The sequence below is a fragment of the Bactrocera dorsalis genome, chromosome 6 (genome assembly GCF_023373825.1).
Source record: "Bactrocera dorsalis isolate Fly_Bdor chromosome 6, ASM2337382v1, whole genome shotgun sequence".
Taxonomy (NCBI): Eukaryota; Metazoa; Arthropoda; class Insecta; order Diptera; family Tephritidae; genus Bactrocera; species Bactrocera dorsalis.
In genome coordinates, this window is record NC_064308.1 from 26,838,511 (window position 1) to 26,847,480 (window position 8,970).

The following is an 8,970-nucleotide window of genomic DNA, read 5'->3' on the forward strand; positions in this document are numbered from 1 at the left end:
TTTGTGGACGATTCCACGGCTATCAATAATCATCGTTTTCACCTTCGACTTGCTCATGCGAGCTTTTTTCCGGCGGGGGGCACGCGAAGACAACCATTGTGAGCTTTGGCACGACTATCACCATACACTCTTACAATTTTAGCGTACGTTTCCGAAGCTGTTTCGCCCAATCTGGCGCAAAATTTTATCGCGACGCGTTGCTCTTGATTTCGTTTTTCCAATTGCATAACGAGCACTACAAACACACGTCTACTCAACTTGACGCAGCAGGCGAACTAAACAAGCTATAGCGATGGTACTTACATCAAAGGGAATTTCAAGGTCACAGGTTTACCACAAGCGTGGCAATAAAATCAGTCTCATTACTTAATTGTCAAACTCGTATACATTGTATCATTTAAGATCATTCAACTTTAAGAGCTTCCCAATTTAATATCGTCAACATTTTTTAAATACAGTTATAGAACCCTACTAATCAGTATACTGAAATATTTTTATATAAAGTAAAAAATGTTATTAGAAAAGAAAACTCTAATTACTAATTAAATAGTAAGAAATAGCAACGTCGTGTGTCACAAAGCAGCCAGCAGCTGTCTTTTTCCCCATCAGTACAAAACCCTACAAAAAGTGGTCACTTCACGGTGGATTTTCTTATATTGTAAGTGACACACTCATATGATCAAACGAAATCATAATATTCAAAAAATTTAGTTTTTTCATTTTCTTAAAGTATAATGCGTATATCTTAAATATTTACTAAAGTAAATCCGGAAAATACTTTTCAAATGCGTTTCCCTCAAAACTATATTTTTTAATCTGGTCGCTTGAAACTAGCTCGGTAGATTTCAATGAAATTTATACAGCTTTTTGAAAATATGAAAAACTAGTGCTTCATGGAAGAATTTTTCTTAAAATTTTACAAACAATTAACTGCTGTTTTTCCCGAAAATGTGGATTTTTTGGGACGGAAAATTTGTTAATTAAAACAAAAAAAATGCTTCTATTAAGCACTAAACTATGTATTATAAAAAATGTTTTTGCTCAGTTATTTTTAGATAAATTTCAAAGGATTAGGGCCCCACAAGTAACTTCGATTGACACTAGATCAACTCAAACACACAAGTCAAGTCAAAACCCTATTTAATAATGCTACGTTTTTACTTTTATAAAATAAAATAATTTACTAGCAAAAATAATTTAAATTGCCCATTGGAAGTTAATAATCGGCTCTTTTCTTTTCATTAAATGCAGTATAAAATAAGGATGTCATATTAAGCTATATACACATAAAAGAAGTATACAGGAACCCGGTAAATATTATATTAAAATTTATCGGAATATATCTTGCAGCGCGAAAAAACGCCGTTTGTTTTAGAAACTACAAAATTTTAAAATTATATGTCTTGATATTGCTGTAAGAATGCTCGTCAATAATGTTATTGGAAAGTTCTTCAAAATATTTAAAATGATACATATTTCTTTAACGATACTAACGGGTGGGCCATATAAAATTTTAAATTTAAAAAGTCAATAAAAAAACGGCTTGATATTTTTCAAAGGTCTAAAATTTATTTAAAAGGTTGTTTTATGGAATTTATTAGTGGAAAACAGTTTCGGACAAATGACCACCACGGCTGAGTTTACAGTAGCTTATCCGATCCACCCAATTTTGGAGTACTTTCTCGATGATTTCAGGCCTTATGGCAGCTACAGCAGATTGAATCTCGTACTTTAGATCTTGAATTATTTCTGGATGGTTGGCGTAACATTTATCTTTAACAGCTGCCCAATAGTCCAACGGAGTTAAATCGCAGCTTCTGGGAGGGCAATTCACATCACCTCTTTTGCTGATTATGCAATTTTTGAAGATAGGGCGTAAAAGATTGAGTGTAGCCTTTGCTGTATGGCACGTAGCGCCGTCCTGCTGGAACCAAATGTTGTCCAAGTTTTCCTCTTCAATATGCTTGAAGAAAAATTCGGTTAACATTGCACGGTATCGCTCACAATTGATGGTTACGGCGGTTCCTTCTTCATTTTCGAAGAAAAATGGGCCAATGATTTCACCAGACCAAAATCCGAACCATACAGTGATTCGTGCTGGGTGCATTGGCTTCTCGACGATTACGTGCGAGTTTTCTTTGCCCCAAATGCGACAATTCTGCTTATTAACGTAACCATCGAGGTGGAAATGACCCTTGTCCGAAAAGATGAGTTTTCGGTAAAATTGACCATCCTCGGTGAAAAGATCTTCTGAAAAAAGTTTTCAATATTTCGCAGTTTTCTTCTAGTGAATAGCGACTCATTTCGTAAATTTTAGACCTTTCACTGAGTATCTGTCACTTTCCGAATGGTATTTGACGTTTCCAATGTCGAAATATAGATAATTCAAATTTAAAACGTTAGATGGCCCACCCTGTATCTCACTCTACGTCATAAAAGAATGTAGTCGAAGCACCCTGCGCTCCTATAATAACTTTTTCGAAATTTCTGAATATGAAAAGTAAGTCAATTGTATATATTGTATACAATAACAATGAAAAACATAATTTTAAGTATAGTTTCAGTGGAACTTCCAGCACCAAGCTTGCGTTATCAATGTGGAAAATGTGAGAAACCGAGCAGTTCAGAATATTAACCCTGGGCGGGCTTCGTTATCTTGCCCTTGTTTGCAAAGCACGATGATTGTTAGTCGAATCGACTAACAAAGCACGTATAGGGTTAAAGTATTTGACTTTTTTTATCTGGTGTAAAAACAATGATAAGGACAATTCACATGAAATTTTAATTAATAATTATGTAGTATGAATAAAAAGGTATTTTTGCACTTAAATTGATTGTTATATTTAACCAGGACATTACTGTAGTACTACAAGATATATTGCATGACATACGCATAGTTTGACTTTCCTCACTTATAGCTTTGAAGTATTTGAAGTTTTACATATGTACAAATATTGTAAATATACACTCACTGGCTCAATTATGCAAATGACATTTGGAGGTTTTAATCGGTGGGGATTGTTTAAATTTTTTGTGTGATTTTTAGCGAAGTCGGTTAATAATTGCTTACATTTATAGTATTTTTGTTGAGTTTCTTATACATGATATTTTATTGTATTAGTACAGTTATAACAAAAATATGCATGTTTTCATATTAAATATCATAGCAAAATCCATTTATTACAACCCAATAGCTATTGTTATGTTTATGCTTTGTGGTTTGTTTATGCATGGTGGCTTTTTTAAGGAAACACTACTACTTCATATTAGATAAAAGCACGATTAGTTTATGTCAGTTTTTCAAAATACTGTATAAATCATTTCTGAGTGGCAAACATTTACGTTTGGTTCCATATGGTTTGCGAACAACATTAAAAGGAACGTTTAATATTAATCAAACGGGCCCAACGGGCATTTCAACCTGGTATAACTGTGTTCAATGCACTACGATGGCACAATAATTTATTCTTGGGAGAATTTTTTATTTAAAATTTCAAAAGCTTGTAAATAAAATTCATATTATCAATAGTCTTTATCAAAATAATATTATTTAAAAAATAAGTAACGCTGTTGGAGAGGGAGAATAGTTGACTAAATAATTTAAGCAATTTGCCCAACGATCGGGATGCTCACTTGAAGTGAGAGCGTAAACATAAGACAAATACGAACTATACTTTTACAGCTGGTATACATAAAACTTTCCTCGCCTTGAACGTGATTCTTTTTAATATTTCGTTTCTTTATTTTCATCTCAACATGTTTCAAAAATATATTTCGATTTTATTGAATAGCATTAGAAATAAAAAAAAAATATGTATGTATGGTTATTTAAATCACGATGAAAGAGAAACCTTTCACAGATTGTAGGCATCCAATTGCAAATTTTCGGAAAATTATGCGATTAAGGTTGTTAAAATCACGTTTTTAATCTAACCGTAAAAATTAATATATCATATTATAAGTTTTTATTATTAAAATAAAGGGAAGTAAAAAAGAAAAAGCATTAAATTTGGGCGAACAAAAGCTACATTATAAAATTTACAGGTGCTTATGTCCGCCATATGCCAATACATACACGCCAAATTTCGTGAAGATATTTCGCTTAATCAAAAAGTTTTCCATAGAAGGATATGTATTTGATCGTTAAGTTTGAATGGCAGCTATATGCTATAGTGGATGCGATATCCGATATCGAAAATGGCGTTTCCGACAAAATCTGGGAGAAAAGGAATATTTCCAAAATTGCAGATGCATTTCTCAAGAACTAAGCAGACAAACAGATGCACATGGCTAAATCGGCTCAGCTCATCATGCTGATCATTTATTTACATTGTGTCTAGAAATTGTAATAAAACGCAAAATATTTAATTATTCATCAATATTTATATTGTCCTCTTTAAAGTAATACACTTATGCCAACGATTTTTCAAGTCCTCCAAAAACTTGTCATAAGAACTTTTTGGGATGGCCTCCAGCTACTTCAGTGAATTTTGTTATATTGTATCTTTTCGATCGACTAAAAACGGGTTCCACGGAGCGCAATTTTACTTTAGATTGATCGATGGTATTCATTGCGTTTTTGGCTTTAAATTCGGTTACAATCGTGGTTCGATGGTGCATTATCATCGGGTAAAATCCATGAATTGTTATTTTACAATTCCTGCTGTTCTCGTCAGATGTTCTCACGGAAATGCCTCAATACGTCCAAATAAAACTTCTTATTGACCGCCTGTCCCTTCGGAACAAACTCACGAGCACCAAATCACCAATATGGTAAAAGACAAAGATCACCACCTTGATTTTTGAGCGGCCTTGGTGTGTTTTTTTTAGTTTCGGCACGCTATTTCCCTCCAATCCGATGGTTGTTGACTTGTTTGCATGTCAAACTCATAAACCCATATCTCATCGATAGCTATAATGTTCTTTATGCATTTGGGATCAGAATACGCACGATCAAGCATGTTCAAAGAGACCTATTTACGATTTTCTTTTTGAAAAACATCAAAAGAACGCGTTTCATACCCAAAATATCCACTAAAATCGTTCGAACGGACTCGAAAAGGTCGAAGGTCGTCCAGAACATGGCATGACTTCAGCAATCTCTCGACCGTCTTTGAAAGCTATGTGCCACTCGTAGGCTAGTGTTTTTGATAGAACTGAATAATATTAAGCCTCTTCCCCTATTCCCAACGATTCCGCACACGAAATTTGATTAGAAATACAAAATTTTAGACAAATTCTTTTTCTTTTACCCGTTGTAAAAAACGCAATGCACAGAGGAGTACTGATTTAAACATCTGTTGTAATCAAACTTGTTTGGCAGATGACGCTCATATTTGGCATTTTGGTAATTAAGGACAGTCCTACCAACGTAGCAAAATACATTTTTTTTTTAAATATCATTTAGCCCGGAATTTATTAACGATTTCCGGGTGCTTCTTTGTCACAATTTAAATACCAGGAATAAAGGGATGTCCACCTTATTCCAGTGTGCGAGCGCTTCAAAATTGGCGTTTTTTATAACATTTTCCTTTATGGCCAGATTGAACAAAATAATAATTTTTGGGCATTTATCAACCCAACACCCAACACCCAACATTTAGTACGAATAAAAATTACTACTTATTAGTGGTTATTTATTATATGGAGAAACTATTTAAATCTTTTTACAGTATATTAGAACAACTGACTTTTGACCCCTCAATACCCAATAAGAGGATTTAAGCTTGTTAGCTCTCAATCATTAAATGTTTTTAATCATTTTCCATTGAAAATAATACTTTGATGCTTCAAGTTACAAAACGTTTCATAAAATACCTTTGAATTTCACAAATTTATTTAATTTTTTATAAGTGTCTTGAACGATGCAACAAATCCCTCCGCTTACATATTTTTTTGGTAAGATTTCAATCTGGCCATCGCCCGTTTCCTTGAGCGAGAGAAGCAGTTGCTTTGCTTGGCCGAAAGCGGTCTAATTCCGAACATTGTGTTTTCTGACGAATAAATGTTTCTAATTGAGCAATTTGTAAACTCTCAAAACGATAGGGTTTACTTGGCCAACCGTTTATACGAGAATCTAAGTCATCGGTTGGCCATCACCCGCCACAAATAATGGTGGGCCGCTGTCACCGCAGATGGGCGCTCTCCAATTGTTTTCATCGAGCCTGGCATCAAGGTAAATGCGACATATTATCAGGAAAGTTTTCTGGAGGCTGCTTTGAAGCCGTGGGTAAACAAACATTTCCGTCGCAAACCATGGACGTTTCAGCAAGACTCAGCACCGTTTCACAAAGCGCGAGTGAGCCAAGAATGGCTGAAAAACAACGTTCCGAACTTCATTACAACCATACACTGGCTCTCGAATTCATCAGATGCGAATCCAATGGATTATTCTCTCTGGGCCAATTTGGAGAGCAAGGTCCGAAGTAAAAAATACACCAGTCTCGAGATGCTGAAGAAAGCCATTGTTCGTGAGTGGGCCAAAATACCGGCAAGTCTCATTCGGGCAGCTTGCGATTCGTTTTTTGACCGTCTCAAGGCCATAGTTTAGGCAAAAGGTGGTCATATCGAGCAAAAGTGAATTGGTCTTGAATTTATGATTATTTTCACATATTTTGTACTGTAAAATAAATAAAAATAATTTTCCAAACCGAATTTATGGCTTTTTTAATTGGTTACACTTCGAGTGCCGAGTACAGCAATTAAAGTGCGTTTATAAAAAAAGTATTAAATATTATTTTAATTGAAAAAACTTGAGAATATTAACAAAATACAATTTTTTAACCGGTCGGTATAACTCAACTTAATTTTATAATGATTAAAAACTTATTCGGTCATATTGCAAAAACTAGGCAAGGAACAATTTAAACGAGCAGAACTATAAATGGATAACATTCCTGAAAGTGTTATGTCATTTCAAATTAGCGAGTATATTTTTGCTTTTACGCTAACAATCCTTGCAAGGAAGCAATACTTAAACGCAATTGTATTATGTGCAATACTGGTTTGCAAATTATCAGCTGTTGTCAAAAATAAAAACATTGTTAAAAAAAGAAGAAATAGAAAAAATTGGTTTAAATAAAGAAAGGCTAAAAAGAGAAAAGCTAAATAAAAAGAAATCCAAAGTATAAACGATTTATTGCAGGATAATGTATTTCTTGCCGGAAGCTCCAGAAGTAGAGGTAAATGAAACTTTTGCTGTGAGCAATTATTTATCAATATATTTAACAATAATTTTTATTTTAATAGGCATCAAAGGCTCAAGTATTTTGTAAAAAATTAATTCGTATTCGTTGAGTAGTGCGGCACCTAAAAGCTTCGTTAAAAAAAGCAAGCGATTGGCGCATGTCAACTGCAGCAGGCTTTTTCGAGTCCAATGCTGGGACGTCGAGTGTTGAAGGTAAGCGAAATGAATGCGACGAAATTTTATCTAATGTTTAGTTTCCAGGCAAAGTGCTGCAGGTGTGCCCACAATTTAATCAACCTAAATATATTTTTGGATCAAACCCCACAAGTGGATTGCTGTTTGAAGTGATTGATAGTGGCAGCACGTCTTTATGAACGAAAGCGCGACCAGCAAAATACTTGAAGTCACTTTTTCTGATGTCGGCGAAGAAATTGCGTCTCCAATTGATACTGCCAACAATGAAAATCTGCCGCCAGGCAATGTAAGTGAAATAATTGTTCCTGAAAAAGCCAATGATTTCGAGGGAAAAATGAAAAGACATGTCCCAAAGTCATCTGCTGCAAATCGTGTTGCTTTTCAAGTCAAGAGTAAAGAAATGTTCAAAATCAAAATTGAGTGGGAAAAAAAGAAGCATGAAAAAGCTCACGCTGTGAGTGAAAGAAGATAGCAAGCAGTAATTTAAAGAGATAAAACTGAAATAGAATTCAAGAGTTTCAGAATTGGAAAAGGACAAAAGATCGAAAAAACTTCAAATAGAGAAGAAGGCATGCTTACAAAAGTTCGAAATGGAGGTGAAATATAAGTATTCCTCTCAACAGTAACTAATTTATCTTAGTACTTTATTTATTTTGCATTTTAAAATTTTTAATTCAAATTACTCTTTTTTAATTTCAGCTTGGTGTCTTCTATCACTCAAAGCGTAATCTTTTTCATGCTTACAGTACTTGTCCAATAAATTACGAACGAAGTGAAAAATAGTTCTAACTTTAAACATTAATAAAAACATAAATATTTGGCTAATTTTAGAAAAAAATTATTTTTTATATGCTATATACATTAAACTTAAATTATTATATTTTTGTATTGAATCATATTCAATATTTTGTCGCCATATATATATATATATTTTTTTGTTTTTTTGCTCTCGTTCGTAATTTATTGGACAAGTACTGTAGATTGTTTCGTACTCGTTTGTATATAACGGGTGATTTTTTTGAGGTTAGGATTTTCATGCATTAGTATTTGACAGATCACGTGGGATTTCAGACATGGTGTCAAAGAGAAAGATGCTCAGTATGCTTTGACATTTCATCATGAATAGACTTACTAACGAGCAACGCTTGCAAATCATTGAATTTTATTACCAAAATCAGTGTTCGGTTCGAAATGTGTTTCGCGCGCGTGTTTTGTTCAGCGATGAGGCTCATTTCTGGTTGAATGGCTACGTAAATAAGCAAAATTGCCGCATTTGGGGTGAAGAGCAACCAGAAGCCGTTCAAGAACTGCCCATGCATCCCGAAAAATGCACTGTTTGGTGTGGTTTGTACGCTGGTGGAATCATTGGACCGTATTTTTTCAAAGATGCTGTTGGACGCAACGTTACGGTGAATGGCGATCGCTATCGTTCGATGCTAACAAACTTTTTGTTGCCAAAAATGGAAGAACTGAACTTGGTTGACATGTGGTTTCAACAAGATGGCGCTACATGCCACACAGCTCGCGATTCTATGGCCATTTTGAGGGAAAACTTCGGACAACAATTCATCTCAAGAAATGGACCCGTA

At 34.3% G+C, this 8,970-nt stretch overlaps 1 protein-coding gene across 16 annotated transcripts in view; it reads right to left on the reverse strand.

The window, feature by feature from the left end:
• The window catches only part of LOC105224248 (synaptotagmin-7), a 566,903-nt gene that overhangs the window by 511,746 nt on the left and 46,187 nt on the right, over nt 1-8,970 (reverse strand). The gene's annotated exons all lie outside the window — the stretch shown is intronic.